Consider the following 17,207-nt stretch of genomic DNA (forward strand, 5'->3'; position numbering starts at 1 on the left):
GCTTCTCATTTTTTACTTCTCAGGTTGCTTCCACTCGTTTCTTACTTCTCAGTTTTTACTTCTCACTATTCACTTCTTACTCCGCACTTCTCACTTTACACTACTTACTTCACACTTCTCATTTTTCACTACGTACTTCCTACTGCTCTCTTCTTGCTTCTCACTTTTTCTATCTTAAATCTCACTTATCGTATCTAATCGCTCATTTGCCACTTCTCACTTTCCTCTTTTTACTTACCGCTTCTCGCTTCTCAGTTTTCCCTTTTCACATCTCACATGTTTATCTCATTACTCACTTCTCATTATTTACTTCTCGGCTCTCACTTTTCATTTTTCACTTCCCGGCTCTCACTTGTCACTTCTCATTTCTTCCTTCTTATTTCTCACTTCTCGCTCTCTCACTTCACTCTCCTCACTTCTCACTTCTCACAAATTATTTCTCATTTCTTACTTATCATTTCTCACATCTCACAAATTATTTCTCATTTCTCACAAATTATTTCTCATTTCTCACATCAATTCTCAATTCTCACTTGTCACCTCTCACATCTCACTTCTCACTATTCACTTCTCGCTTCTCACTTATTACTTCTCACTTCTCACTTCCTCACTTCTCGCTTCTCACTTCACACTTCTCGCTTCTTACTTCTTACTTCTCCCTTCTTACTTCTCGCTTCTTGCTACTCACTTCTCTTGTCTCACATATTACACCTTTTTTCTCATTTCTCACTTCTCATCCGGCCTGTGGCCTTCGCTCTAATGACCCAGCATCGTACCTCCATTGAATATTCTAAGTGTTTTCCCTTGAAAAGGACTTATATTTTTATATTTTTATAGAATATTTTTTTGGAAAACCGCGTAAAATCCGAAATCCGCGTAAAAAACGACTTTTGCAAAAATCGATAAAAAATCAACTTTTTACAACCCCAGTGTATTCTATTAGCATTTCCTCACTTATTAATTGAAAGCTTTTCTATGCCCGCCATTGCATGAGTATGTACCTTGTGTGGCAAGTACAATGGGTTGGATACACCATACCCAGGGAGTCGAGAATGTTTCCCACCCAAAAACATCCTAGACCGGACCGGACCGTAATCTGTTATTGTTAGGCAGCAATTCCCAAGTTCATTCCTTAATTTAATTATTTTCAAAACTTCGCATTAAAAATATTTTTGTTGAAACAGAATGAAAGTTTTTTTTTAAATTACGTAAACGCTGGATTACGTATTTTCCCATCACATATCCTTGCTAAAGCATTCAAAAAATGGGCCCTCAAACACCTAATTACCCAGCCAAATTTCTGCGAATCATCAACGAAACAGCCACCTTCTCCCACAGATCTCTTAGCTCAGAACTTCCTTTCCCAGCAGTGCACCATTTTGCATATCAAATTTCCCGTACACTCATTAAATCGAATTATGATTCCCGGAGAAAAAGTCCTCGAAAAAACTAACCTCGTCGTTCCCGTTCGGGGTTCTGTTTGCATTTTGCTCATTGTTTCAGCCAGCAGACGGACTGTTTCTGGGGCTCCCCAGCGATGCGATGCGCGCTGATGATGATAGGATGCGACGGGAAAGATCTCCGCACCGCCACGTATCACGTAGCAGGTCTTTTCCACCTGCAGCCAGCCACCTCTCACAGCCTGCTGCTGACTTTGATGTTGTCCTTTTTTGCAGACAGGCGGCTGCGTGGTAGTGGTCGTCGTCGTCGTCGGTTGTTGTTGTTGACTATGGACGGGCACGCGGAGACTTGGTTTCGAAAAATTTGAAGCAATTTGACGTAATTTTGACCAATTTTCTATAATTATGCTTCCCCGTTTTCCACCAGGGGGTGTTCTCGGTAGGTGGGGAGGTCGCACATCACGTATAGCCGAAAAATGGCATGGCGGTTTCCTTCGCCACCACGGACGGAGCTGATTTTGCTGATTCCGACTTTTGACGCAGCACAGAGGGCAAAAATGCGCTATTGCTGATTGCAGGTTACAATCACCAGCTTTCTTGCGGTGGTATGTTATACATTTTTCAACGTACGACAAGGAATAAAAAGTGCCCAAGACCAAGAACATACCTCTAACTACAATCGAGCAGCAATTTTCTTAGAATTTTTGCGATTTGAATAAAAATACCATTGAATATGCCGCGAGCTGTGTGTCAGGAATACGAAACAGGGTATCGAGAGTTGGTTGACTTTTTTTTCGTTGTTGACTTGTGTAGGTACGAGGCAATAAATGCATGCCGAGCTTTGCTGACATGCAAAGATGGTTATCTTAGTGCCTACTTGAATGTTGGGAAATTTTGCTTTGTGATTCACGGGCATTGCATTGCATTTTTTCATGAAGATAAAATTTAAATTGTGTTCCAAATTATTCAGATACTTCACTATATCTGTGCTTTTTCATGAAAAGCATTGATCGAAAACTATATGCAAATACTGGACTAATTCAAATGAATGGCAGATTCTGTTGTCGATCCATGATGATGCCTTTTGCTTTAATACTAGGATATTCGCACATTCGCAAAAACAAGCTTACTTGTAACTGGCTGTATTTCAGTACTTTTTAAGCCGATATTCTCATTCTTTTACCAATCGCTTAGCCATCTTTTTTAGCTTCTTGACATTATTGCCAGGAAACATGTATTTGATCTAATCTCATAATTGCGTAGCCTTGAAAGCATCCTGGAAAATAATGGTTTCTGCTTTCCGTCATTCTTCTTATCATACGGCTAAGCCAACTACGCAGTACGTACCGATTGGCGGAACTAAGGCAAAATTCTAGAGGGCTCTAACTTGTCTAACGTGTCTCTTTGAAAAATAAACAATTTGTTCGAACTTTTATGTTGTCGCAATATTGAGACTATACAGAAAGTGCAGCATTTTACTTACAATTTCTTCATTCAATTAAAATCTCACAAATTGTACTTATTTTGTTAGTCCTGCATCTTCTATTAGTTATCCAATCAGCATTGAATCAGCATATAATCACTGCTCGTTCATACTTCAACTTCCTTAAGCAAAGCTATCTGGAGAATCAAGGAAGCAAAATATCTTTTGCGTTTAACATTCCTATCGTAGGCTATAACAATTCGAAATTCAGGCGCACATTTTTTTTTGTGAACAAACATTGTTGAATTGTTATATTGATTTCGTAGAATATAATCGTTTTTTTATCTTTCGTTTATTTGTCAGTCTTATTTACCGTATATCGCTATGGAGCCGAAATTATGTTTTATTTACAGTTTTTCATGATTCTCATAAAATTGCAAACGTTTATCTATAAAATTATTTCCCTTATTTGGACGTGAAAAAAATATTTTGTCCGATAACATTTGCATTTAAAAAAATGGACTTTCTTCGGATGGTCATAAAAAAAGCCAAGACAGATAATTGCTTTTGATAAATTTCCTATTTTTATTTTCGTCAGGAACTTTTCCACTGTTTGGCCCGTTGCAGCTCCCGGTTAAGCGCATGCAGCGATGTAGCCACTTTTCCCTTCTTCTTCAGCTTCCGCACGTTTCTGAACTGAGTTGCTTCACTGTTTTTGCCATTACGGTTAGATTTCGACTGATAGAGCTGTCAAATGTTGTCTGCTGACTCTTGGGCTACTATGATTGATGCTGCTGTTCGAAGTTCTGGCGCAATGAACAATTTGTCGGGAGAAAAATACTTGATAACGTATGGTTCAAATTAGGTTTAAACTACTAATGAAAATCTTTATTTCAGATAACTAGATTACAAAAACAGGTTTCTAGGGAAATGTGCATAGCTACGGAAATAGATTGTTTGGAATGATGTTGCTTATTCAACGATTGCTTCGATGTTTCAACACTCCTCAACATCATTAGATCGAATTCCAATAGCATATAGTAGATGACTTAGCTTCACTACTCCCAAAGGCTTCGTGAGAAGATCCGCTTCCAGCTGCTCGGTAGGACAGTACCGAATAGTCACGATACCAGCAGCTGCCAAATCCTTCACGAATCAGTACTTTGTGTCAATGTGTTTCGACTACCTCGATGTACTGTCTGTCGCTACCAGTGCGATGCAGTTTTGGTTGTCTTCGTTGAAAACCATCGGCAACGCTAGATGTTCACCTTAATCTTCAATTAATCGACGTAGCATTCAGCTAGCGCAATGTACTCCACCTCAGTGCTGGAAAGGGACACACATGTTTCCTTCCTGCCACCCCAGCCAACAAGCCCTCCGCCGAACTTGAAAATGTAGCCAGTGTCAGACCAACAACAACAACCCTTCGACCACCGTGTTTGGATCGTGATTAGAGTACCCCGGAGGCTGCTTCATAAAAATCTTCTCCTTAAGCACGCCATACAGATACGCCGACTTAATGTCAATATGCTTGACAACCATACGTCGCTTGCTCGCTATCGTCAGCACGGTACGGAGTGTAAATTGCTTCACAACCGGAGCAAATATCGGATCGAAATCAGTTCCGTACTTATAGGAAAAATCCTGTTCGACCAACCTGGCCCGAACTCGTCCTCCTTACACTTGTACACCCATTTGCAGCCAATCAGTTTGCAGTGTTCTTCTCGCTTTCCGAACTTGCCATCGCTTCTGCATACGCTCTTGACTCTGGGCATTTGTTTACCGCCCAGCCAATAGTATTGCATCGCGCTGATGGGACTTCGAAATTTATTCTCTTAGAGTGGCATACATTATCATGAGCAATTGGCAGTGCGCGGTTAATTTATTTATTTATATTTTGTTGTATTTAGAAAAAAAAACAAATTTATGTACTTGAGTTGCGTGCTCTTGCCTACGCAATGCGGTCGGGTCTGAGCTTGACGACCGACTGGCAAATAGCTTACAAAACCTCGCTTGATCAGTACCGTTGCTGATGAAGAATGTGTAAAGCCGCCAGACATTCTAAATACTCACGCTCCTCTAATGTGGACGTGTACAATACACATGTGGAAGTATTGGCTTGAGAAATGGATTGCGAGTGATTTGACTATGCGTCCAATTTGGGAATCTCGAGCTCGTTCAGTAGCCGCTAGGTTGCGAAGGCCGACGGAGGTCCTTCGTAGCTTAGTTGGTTAAAGCACCAGTCTAGCGTACTGTAGGGTCATGGGTTCGAGTCCCATCGAAGGGAAAGTGGTTACCTCCAATACATTTTCCAAATCATTATCTTCCACATAACGTACATATTCACATATGAGTTTTCATAACATTGTAAATTAACGTCCAAGTCGGGTGGTTTAATCCCCGGAAATAGGCAATTACCTTTGATTGAACCGAAATTTATGTGATTTTTTTCCAATAAAAGTTTATTTCAAAACCTTATAACATGAGAATGGCCAACCACTGCTCCATTACTAATATTTGTCAATACATATAGTAAAATTTTTATCTAGGTTAAATAGATTCGAAAAACATAAAAAAATCACCGAAAATTTAAAAAAAAATCTTGATGTTATATCTTGAAATCGCCGTATCTCAGAAACGGCAATGTTTACAAAAAAAATACACCTTTTCCATTGGAAATTTTACGTACTTTCATAAAATCGAGTTAATAACAAAGGTGAAACAAATATTTCGACCAATTTTGAAAAACAAATTATTTTTCAAAAACTACAACATTTTTGCCCATATATGTCCTCAACCCATAGTGCAAAAAATACAAATCTGGCGTGATTTTTGAAAACGTCGTAAGTCCAAAAGAAAGGCTCTCTGTTTACTTTTTTTGATTATTACCAAGCCATACTAACATTTACATTGGATTTGTTCACAGAGTTCTGAAGAAAATAGCTTTGTTTAGCGTGCTGAAAATAATATAATATAATATTGAAAATATTGCAATAAATGAAAAACTAGCTTCAATATTAGTGAAGAGAGTCTCATTTGGACATACGACGTTTTCAAAAATCTAGTCTTGTTTTAGCTTGTTCGCGTCCACGCGGTTTTGAGCGAAAAAAAGTTTTACATTTTCTCGATTGAAAGTGAAGGTTATTCTCATGTGTAAATAGTCATAGTTTAATTTCGATTCAATTTTTATTTTTTAAGGTTCCATTAATTCCATTAATCTTTGAATTCGAAAATCCAAAAAAATATTAGTATCAGCTAGAATAGGTTAGGTTAAGATTTTATGAAAGTGGTGTAAATATAAGTTAAGTTTCAGTGCATGAGTGCGGATGAATACGATTTCAGGGAGTTTGAGGATCGGGATGTGGTAAACCGGAACTCATCCCCAGGTAAGTCGGGAATAAATGAAGGCATAAGACATGGGGTACGAAGGAAGCTAGAAGAAATGATTGAAACTCAGAAGGCCAAAACGTACAAGATAGATAAGGGTAAAGAGATGGCACAAAAAAAAGAAAACGTAGCAGGTAAAATGACAGACAAAATAAACGTTGATTTGACAGACGAGACTGAAACAGGCAATACTAACAACAACGGACAAGACAAAAGGAAAAATCAAAAGAAAGAGGTTAACACGAACAAAAATTCAACAAGGAATGACTGGACCAAAAATACAACACACACAGTTTTCTTCATCGAAAGGGAAAGCCAAGATGTCAAACCGGTTCATACAATGGAAATCGCAAAAATACTACACAACATCGGTATCAAAAACTATAAAGAACTGAAATTTGCTGGACAAGGACGGTACCGAATCACATTCAATCGACCGAGAGAGGCAGAAGACTTGCTTAATTCCAAGCTTCTGTCGGAGGAGTTTAAATACAAGGTGTATGTACCCAACATGCCGAAGGAATCGAGAGGGATTATTAGGAATGTCCCCCCATCGCTTACCGAAACCGAGATTCTAAACAACATCCAAACTGGAGGAAAGAAGAAGATCATCAAAGTGGAACGGATCAACAGGATGAAGGACCAAATCCTAATACCAACATACACAGTGAAAGTCTACGTAACAGGACAGGAACTTCCGGAAAACGTCTCGATCTATGGTGTTCCAGCGATTGTTGAAGCGTACATCTTTCCCATTAAGATGTGCAACAAATGTTGGAGGTATGGACACAGACAAAAAGCTTGCAAAAGTAGGAATGAACGATGCGAAAAATGCGGACAAGAACATGGCGGTCAGGATTGTTCCAATCCCACCAGCTGTATTCACTGCAAACAAATGCACAAAGTAACAGACAGAAATTGCCCAGAAAGAATACGTCAGGACAAAATTCGTTACGTCATGGCGAACGAAAGGCTGACTTTCATGGAAGCAGCGAACAAGTTTCCAAAACCAAAACCGAATCAAGTACAAAACAGACTGGACTCACTAACAGATTTTCCACCGATCATAACTAACGATCACAATACACGACCAAAAACAAGACTACAAACTTCTCAATCAGACAATAGACCAACGTGACAGGTTTCTAGAACACGAAATAGGTCTGGCAGCCAAAACAAACATCCACAAGAAACACAGGTAGATGTTCCCTCTATCCTCAACAAAATTACAGCTATTCAAAAAACCATCCTCAAACACGCAGAAAAATCCAAAAATAGTAAGGACACAATTGACTCAGATATTTTGTTAATGAACATAAGTGTTCAAATCAAATCGATCATAGAAGCGGAAGTAATGACAGTCAATTCTAATCCCACCCAATCAAGAACTTCATGGGGAGTTTCAGCAATCTAAAGTTTGTACAACACTATATAACTAGTATTCGCTCATTAGATACCCGTAAATCGCTTAAAAACTTCCTTAATGTAAACAAAATAGACATTGCACTCTTACAGGAAATTTGGATCAAATCAAACGAAGAATGTAAAATCCCCGGATTCAATTTTGTTAAACAATGTAGACAGAATGGATACGGAGGAGTCGGTATTTTAGTTCGTAATGAAATGACATTCAAAGAAGTTGCATTGCAAGATCTAAGCCCATTAGAAACAATAGCAATTAAAACACTAAATACTGAATACCCTGTACTAATTATTTCAATTTACATCCCTCCACCTCCAATCAGAAATCAAAACATAAAAAAAATAGACATAATCGACCAACTAAAACTTCCAACAATTTTTGCAGGTGATTTCAATGCCCATAGTCGTACTTGGAATCCTAACCAAAGTAATTGCCCTAGAGGAGAACTACTTGAACACCTTTTAAAAAACACTAATCTCATTAACATGAATGACGGTTCCCCAACTTTAATAAAATCCCCCAACACCTCCCCATGAACCATAGACTTAACTTTTGCTACGTCTGACATAGCACATAGAATAGAATGGACCATACACTTCGACGAAATAATGAGCAATCACAGAACTAGAACTTTCGAAATACTTAACACAGCCAAAAATTTTAATTACAAAATCGAATGCATAAATAAAACAAAAGCTATAGAAATGATAAACCAGATAGACGTAGACACCATTATAGACCAACATGATATTCTTCCAGCAATTAAAGAGAAAATGAAAAAAAAAATAAATATCATAGAAATAGTAACAGAACTCCAAAATCATGGTGGAATAAAGAAATTGCTGAACAACTAGAACTAAAAAATAATCTGCTAATCCAATATTTTAGAAACCTAACACAAGAAAATTTAATACAATTTAAAAAAGCCAAAGCGAAACTAAAACAACTAATAAGGAAAGTCTCAAGAAATGATTGGAATAAATTAAATGACTCAATAAATCCAGATATGGGATGCAAAGAACTATGGAACATTGTTAAAAGAATAGGAGGCGGATACACATCCAAAAATAATATTCACTTACTTAATGATAAAACAATAGCATTAAAATTTATTGATATTAACTTCCCAGATATAGAAAATGAAATCACTCATACCACAAACACAACTGAATCAATTCCAAACATTTCCCTATCAGATCTAAATAAAACTATACACTCTAAAAAAGATTCATCTGCCCCAGGAAACGATGGTCTTTCCTTCCAGATTCTTAAAAAATAAAATTCACCAATCCTTATTAAAATAGTTGATATGTTAAACTTAGTATTAAGAACAGGAGACATACCTAATGATTGGAGAGAGATAAAAATAGTTCCTATACTAAAGCATAACAAGGATCCCTCTAAAGCAGAATCTTATCGTCCAATTTCGTTATTAAGCGTTTTACTAAAACTTCTCAATTTTACAGTTAAAAAACACAAATATTTGCCACCCTATTCCTTTGGATTTAAACAAAAAATATCAGCAGTAAACTGTGTAAATACTCTTGTCTCTCACATTAAACAAGCTAAAAGAGAAAGTGAAATAGTAGTAGCAACTTTTCTAGATTTAACAAAAGCGTTCGACAATGTTAATATTGAAAAATTGATAGAAATTCTAAATGACATAAACACACCCCCAGAAATAAGTAACTGGATTTATCAATATCTAAAAAAGAGGAAAATAATTTCAAAACTAGCTAACGCTACAGAGATAATTAGAACAACTAACAAAGGATTGTCTTAAGGCTGTCCATTGTCCCCCATTCTATTTAACATTTATACCACGCAAATACATAAATTAGCTAGAAAAGACAGAATGTTTTTTCAATTCGCAGATGATTTTACAGCAGTTATCATAACCAAAACAATAGCAGAAGCAGTAGATAAAATGAGCAACTTTTTAAATCATACAGTAAACGCATTGAATGAACTAGAAATGATAATAAACTCAGAAAAATGTGCCACAGTTAAATTCACAAATAAATTCCACCCCATAACCAGTATCACTATACAAAACACTCAAATAGAAGTAAACCCTTTCCACAAATTCCTTGGAATTTTGATAGACCATAGATTAAATTTCAATAAGCAAGTTGAAAACAGCGTCACAAAAGCTAGAAGAAGATAGACATACTGAAAATGATAACAAAGAAAAAAAATGGAGCCCACCTTGAAACAGCACTTAAAATTGCTAAAACAATTGTACAACCCCATTTAGATTACGGTCTAACACTTTCAGCCGAAACATCCAAAACCTCTTTTACTAAATAAAAACTGTCCACCACCTTTACATAAGAATGTGAATGCGATACTTGAAATCAACCCCGAACCATGTAGTTCAGGGTGTCGACTACCTGGAAAAACCTGGAAAGTCAGGGAAAGTCAGGGAATTTCAATTTGGACCTGGAATGTCAGGGAAAGTCAGGGAATTTCGATTGAGGTCAGGAAAAGAATCACAAAATCCAAAATTGAAAATTTATAGTAATTTTTTTTTTATTTCGAGCAATATGCTAAACACCTATGACAATGAAACGCTGAACCATTTTAATCCATTGACATAGGATCAATAAAAGTACTGAAACTTCGGATCAGAATTAATATAGCGTTTTAGAAGGTAATCAGACTATATAGCCGATAAACAAAACAATACTCCGAGGCAGTTACAGTCAACAACCACTTTCACTATCAAGCATTGAAGCTTTTTTTGTGTGACCGTTGACAGTCTCTAGATTAAGAGTTTACTCCGGGCCCATTCCATGTACCCCATGGTAATCGAATTTATTTCTATTAATATCTAAGCAATAACACAGGTTCCAAATCAGTGTTGTTCAAATGATCACTGTTGAGGCCTGATACAAATAGATTTTTTAAGTCTTCTTCAATATTTAAGATTATTTAGTTTGAGTGTCAGAGTCGTTTTGATTTTTTGTTTGCAGTTTCCTCATCTAGCGTTCAAATACTTAATCATCCATCGCGAGAGTCTTAATAAAATTATATTAGTCCGTTACAAATATTTAATTAACATTTTGTCCTACTGGTCTCCGAAAGGTAAAGGGGGGGATAATAAAAAATAAATATTGAAATGAAAAAAATAAAAAAAAACTCCTCGGATTTGTTAAAGAATGCTTTGAAAATCCTCAAAATTATCCGAATTTAATTTTGTTGCCTCCTCAAAATATTATTTTTTAGCAAAAAAAATCCGAGGGGGAGAGACAAAATAGTTTTTAAATGTTTGTATCGGCCTTAATGTGCTTATGATATTGGAAGAAATGCGATCTATCTTGATAAATTTAAATTACTGATTAGTAACCAACAATATATCATATTACCTTTTGATGAAAATGCAACGCCCAATGTTTTGAAAATTATCTAGTCTAAGCAGTCTAAACTGAATCAAATGGCTGAAATGTGCCATAGTTCAGTACCGATCCACAAATAATCATCAATAATGTTCAACATACAACCAAAAACTAGATATTCAAAGGCTTGTTGAAAGAAAAACGCCTTTGACAATACTCCACAGCATCGGCAGCATCCCCAAACAAGATTCTGTAACTGTAGGGATAGGGATTGTTTGGTCGATCCTCTCGTCTTTAGGTACTAGTCATGTAGAGAGAATGACAGTGGATTAAAGCATCATATAATCAGCTATCTCATGTACGTAGGTGGCGATGGTCTCAATAAAACGTTTTTTCGATACTCCATAACCATACTCGGACGAAAGAAAAGGATAATGTTATTGTCAATGGAAATGTTTCAGTTTTACATTCGCTGCTTTTGATCTTTATAAAACAATTTTATCAGGAACTATTCTGGTTGATCTTTGAGAATTTTGTCCAGAAATTACTCCAGTGAAAATGCTTCGGGATATCTTGTGAAAATAATCCCTTCAGAAAATTTTCTTTTTTTTTTTTAATTTCTTTATTATAGTGATTTTTCAAGGAAATATAGAGTTCATCACTTAGAAAATTTTCTTAATTACTTCAGAATTTCACTGGATTGGGGATTTCCAAGAGCTCGCTCAATAGTTTAATCCCGGAGCTTCTTGATAGATGTTATGTGTAATAGTTTTTTTTTTCAATTCATACAAAAAATTATGCCAAGGAATCTTCAAACATGTTTCCACGAGTTTTTCAAAAAACTCCATTAGAAGTTTCATTGCTTGTTGTACTTGTCTGACATCTAGTTGATAGTAGTTGAACTTTTTATAAATAAAACAATCCTGGAATTCCAAGACAATCGATTAGGCAAGCAACTAAAGTTCGATAAAATAAATTGAGTAGGTGTAGCTCCCCTTAGCATATGAGACTAGTTATAACACTTTTTCACAAACATGGGGCCATGGGGCCTTCGGCAAAGGCCACAATCGACAAATATTAATCGACTTGAGTGTATTCAGACCAACATATTTAAAGTATTGCATGGTTAGAATGTTTTTCTAGGCTGTAAGTGCTGCATGGATTTATGTGATCTTGTAGGGAATGTATTCTTGGTTAACTGGAAGATTGCAGCGTCCGTGACTATTTTTAGAAGTCCATTAACTCCACAGAGAGAGAATAAGAATTCTTACTTCGTAAGTATTCTTGAGACCCAATGGAGGTTTCTCGATGTCCACAAAAATACCTAATCCGTAAGTTTTTTTTAACGGAATTAGAAGTATTTCTAGAAGCTCCCACGATAGTTCAAAAAGTTGTTCTGAAGTCGTGTCAAAAGAGTCGTGTCAGTATTCTTGGAGGTCTATTGTGACTCCAGAAAGTCCGTGGGAATTTCCAATGGTGGATGAATGCACCAGAAAGTTTATAACATTGGAGTAAATTTTGGAAAGATGTGAATTATGAAAACCTTTTAGGAGTTCTGAGCATGAACATTATGACCGCACAATTCGTAGTTGCTACTCCGTGATTGACGAAACTTGTACACAATGAATGGGGCTTGGAATTAGCTACCCATTCTCAATGTACACGTTTCGGGAGCTCAAATATTTAAAGTCAATAACGGCGCCGGCCACGTCCTTACGGTCATATAGGAATGGAAGGATTGTTAGTCCGACTCTCGTTGCTACTAGAGACCGAGTATACCTCTGCATCTCCACGATTGTCTTGGGATAGGATATCGTTTTAGTTATAAAGGATAATTTATCTGGATTCACTTCGGTAAGTGATGCGATCTATGGGATGGGAAATAACACTAATACGAGGTAAAAGTTAAAACATTAAAACCTTTCAGGAGTTCTGCGCATTTACTTCATTCTTTGTGAACGACCAGAATTTCCTACGAAATTCTACATATTTTTAACGTTCTGCTTCTAGAAGTCATAAGGCTTCCAGTAACTCAGGAATATGGATAGGAATCAAACATGCAGAGATCTAGAAATAGGAAAAAAACCTTTTTCATACCTGGAATTTTTCGAGAAATGGTCTGGAAAGTCAGGGAAAGTCAGGGAATTTCATTCTCAAATTTGAGTCGACACCCTGTTCTAGCTGAAACAGGAGAACTCTAAAAGATAGAGCAGAATATTTAGCTATCAAGGAAATAACCAAAAATCTATCTAAATAACTATCCATACTGAAGAAATACACAAACATAGTTCTTATTTAGAAACAATAGCAAACATAAACAACTTCCATTTACTACAATTAGCAAAACCCATTTTCACTTTGCCTGCCAAAAACTCAATACAGACAACAAAAACTTAACTAAAAAGAATCTAACAAATAACGTACAAAAACAAATGGTAATAGAGTTAATTAAGACAAGCTACCCAGATAAATATCTTATTTATACAGATGGATCAAAATCACAAGACAGAACAGGCTACGGGATATATGTATGTCAGTCAAGAAAAAATCTCTTATAGTGGTAGGCTTAGGACACAGTTCACGATCATGAATGCAGAGCTTGCAGCAATTCTAAAAGCAATTGAATATATTTCTCAAAGTAACATTCAATCCCCAGTAATATTAACCACAAAAAGTGCCACAAAATTACTAAAAAACTTCGAAGCTGGTGAAAATTATTTAGTCAATGAAATAATACATAAAGCACTATTATACGACAAACAGATCATTCTACAATGGATACCGGGACACATAGGATTAGACTAGGCTGCTAAATTAGGTGCTAGTTAAACTAATATAGAGGATTTAAAGTTGACAAAAGGTGACTTACTATTAAACATTAAAAAAGAAACCTACTGCATGTGGGATCAAAAATACAAAACAATATCAATAGATAAAGGAAAACAACACTTTTTAATAATGTCTGCAGTAATTCAAAAACCATGGTTCGATAATATTAATTTATCAACAGATCTAACAGTAATTATATCCAGAATTAGAAACTAGCTAATCCGCGAAATTTTGATAAACAATAAACTTAAACCGTGACATTACATTTGACACTACCCGACACTGAAATCAGAGTACTGTCAAACTTCAATATTCCCGTTTCGTTCTCATAAATGACATGCGATGTTGTCACCCGCAAAACAAGACTTGGCTGAAATGGACCGATAGGTCTGCGCCTAAAGAGAGAAAGAAAGAAAGAAAGAAAGCCCCATTGATTACCTTAAAGTTTGCTTGGGCTCTTGTCAGAAGTTAAGCTAGAGTCAAAATGGCAAATCAATTATGCAAATTGTGTTTTTTGATCATGAAGAATGTACATGCACAATTTCAGGGAAATCAAAAAATACAAAAATAAATCGACCTCCGATTTTACAGAGTCATTAGTCAAATTGGTAAAACTTTTTTATATAATGAAGAATATGAGTTGCTCTTTCAAATGCAATGTAAATATATTTTTTTTTTGGTTTTGCCCAATCGTAGATACCAAATTTTGAAAAAAAAAAGTTTTTTTGACAGAAAAACGACTATAACTTTTGATTGGCAAAAGATATTGAGCATATTTAAACACCCATTTTTTTAGCTTTAAAAGTCACCCGAAAAGGACTTTTCCGAAAAATCGAAAACAAAAGATGTAGATAAAGATACTGTTTTTTGAGGGACATCCTAATCCAAGTAGGTAGAATTGCTCTAAATCAGCTAACTCAAGAGCTACAGAAAAAGGTTTTAAGCAAAATTTATTGGAATAAGATGCGCTACAACTTTGTAAAACATAGCATGTCAATATTCCGCAAAATTAAAACCCTATTTTGTGATAGCACCATAATGATGGTCTTACTTTTCCAAATAACGAACCCATGCTTAAACGTTTGTCTTTTCCCTTTTAATAGACCTAAATTTTTAGGTAATGTGGATGTAATTACTATGGAAATCGCCACTTATGTGAAAGACCGTTCCGTGAGGTGGCCCATAAACTAATTGATTATAATCAACGCGTCGACTTCATAGAACACTTCCTAAACTGAAACTTCTTAAAGAAACTGTCATGTAGCTGAATCGTCTCATTGGTGCGATATTTTCCCCTAGAATATTGATCCTGCAAAATCGAAAACGATGGAATTAACTTCAGAATGATTGCACGAATAAAACAAATTTCAGAGAAACGGATATTAACCGATTCAATATGGATTTTTCCTACACAATATTTCAATATATTTTTTGATTCACCGGTTCAAAAAATAATGCAAACTATAAAAAATAGATGTTGTTTGGTTGTAATTTGACTGAGCACTTTGTTACGAAGCGAAGCTATAAATAAAACAAAAATGCTCATTATTGATATTGATATTCTTTTACGTGTTAAATTGAATTTCCGTATTTTAATAATAACTTTTCTTGCCAGCGTCAAATCGTTTCGAACAAAGTGCTCAATCAAAAACAACATCTTCTATATAATAAAAATGAAATGGTCTGTGTTCGTATCCGCTTAACTCAAAAACTTTTTCTTCATTCCTTCAGCGGATATGTTCGTTACGGTTTCCGACGGGTTTTTATGATATTTCCCTATGCAAAATTACGACTAAGGTCAAGTAAATGGCAAAACATTAAAATTGAGAATCGTATCCAATTTTCCGCGAGCGGTAATGGCCGCCAGCTTGCCTGCGGGTTAGTCTCTGATTTGACGTTCCTGCACCCACCATTCGAGCATTTTGATCAATGTGGCATATAAGAAGGCTTGAATTCACTGAATCAGCACCTGCTTATATGCAACATTGGTCAGAATGCTCGGAGCGGTGGGTGCAGTTGACCTCCAGACACGTCAAATCAGAGACTGAACCGCAAGCAAGCTGGCGGCCATTACCGCTCGCGGAAAACTGGATAGAAACTTTGCATGGGCAGTGCAGAACGCGCATTTTCGCCTACTATGCAGGACAATGTCTGCCGGGTCTACTAGTTTTTTATAGTTTGCAATGTTTGCATTATTTTTTGAACCGGTGAATCATATTGAATCGGTTAATATCCGTTTCTCTGAAATTTGTTTTATTCGTGGAATCATCCTGAAGTTAATTCCATCGTTTTCGATTTTGCATGATAAATATTCTAGGGGAAAATATCGCACCAATGAGACGATTCAGCTACATGACAAATCTCGCTTAACTTTTCAAAAGGTCCTAAGTAACATTTTTTTCATGATTTAATTTGAGTATTGCAATCAACAGATTAACATGAAATATGTTGATTGCAATATTCAAATTAAATCATGAAAAAAATGTTACTTAGGACCTTTTGAAAAGTTAAGCGAGAAATCTACCCTAAATCTCCCCGCTTTATGTGCCGTTTTCAGCATGCCTTAGTTTTCGTCCAAATTGATGAAATGGCGACAAATCAATGAAACATTACCCAAGTGTCCGTAATTTACCCAGGCATTATTCATTCCTTTCTATATGCAATGTTTCTTAAAAATTCACAATTCACAATAATAGTTCTACTACATCCCTGCTAGATTCCAATCACACTAATTACGCCATAAACTTTTAGTCACGAACTGGATTCAACTTGTATTGCGCTGCAACCATCTTCCGTCTCTCCATTGCATTCTCATTTCGCGAAACAGAGAAACTGACCACGCCCCTTCGTGGCACGTTGAGGGCAAGAATTAAAATTAACAACCCCATTGCAACAACAACAACGGCAGTAGCAGCAAAGTAACGACAAAATAACCAATCGTGAGCCTTGTTGCTACTGTAGCTATGACCCAGCTTTGCTACCTGCTCCGACTGGTCGCCCCGGTCGCGGCCGGGCCGCGGCGAGTTGCAAATTTGTTTTCGACGATGTCGATGTTGTCGGCTACTGCGCCGCGGTTGAGGGCACCGTCCATCATCATCGTCATCATGTGATACGGATGCCGCAAGTGTTGAAACGTTTCTCCAGGGCGAGGTGGGCCGTGCAGTTTAAGTAATTATAATAATTGCTAAATTGTCAGATTTGTTTCTTGGAAAACAATTATTTCCTCCTTCCTTTTCCCGCTTTCCGATTCGTGGTCGTCCCGATCCGTTGTTTATGAGCTGCATCGTGTCCTTCTTAAATCAATCTAGGAAAATTACACGAGACTTGTTATTTGCATACCGGGTTGGTACGTTCGACCGGGAAAATATTCAATAATCGGCTTCAAGTGTCCCTTTCGAGTGGGATGC

At 36.6% G+C, this 17,207-nt stretch overlaps 1 protein-coding gene across 1 annotated transcript in view; it reads left to right on the plus strand.

The window, feature by feature from the left end:
• Positions 1-17,207, plus strand: part of LOC134205700 (obg-like ATPase 1) — a 138,887-nt gene that overhangs the window by 64,189 nt on the left and 57,491 nt on the right. The gene's annotated exons all lie outside the window — the stretch shown is intronic.

This window comes from Armigeres subalbatus, chromosome 1 (genome assembly GCF_024139115.2).
Source record: "Armigeres subalbatus isolate Guangzhou_Male chromosome 1, GZ_Asu_2, whole genome shotgun sequence".
NCBI classification, from domain to species: Eukaryota; Metazoa; Arthropoda; class Insecta; order Diptera; family Culicidae; genus Armigeres; species Armigeres subalbatus.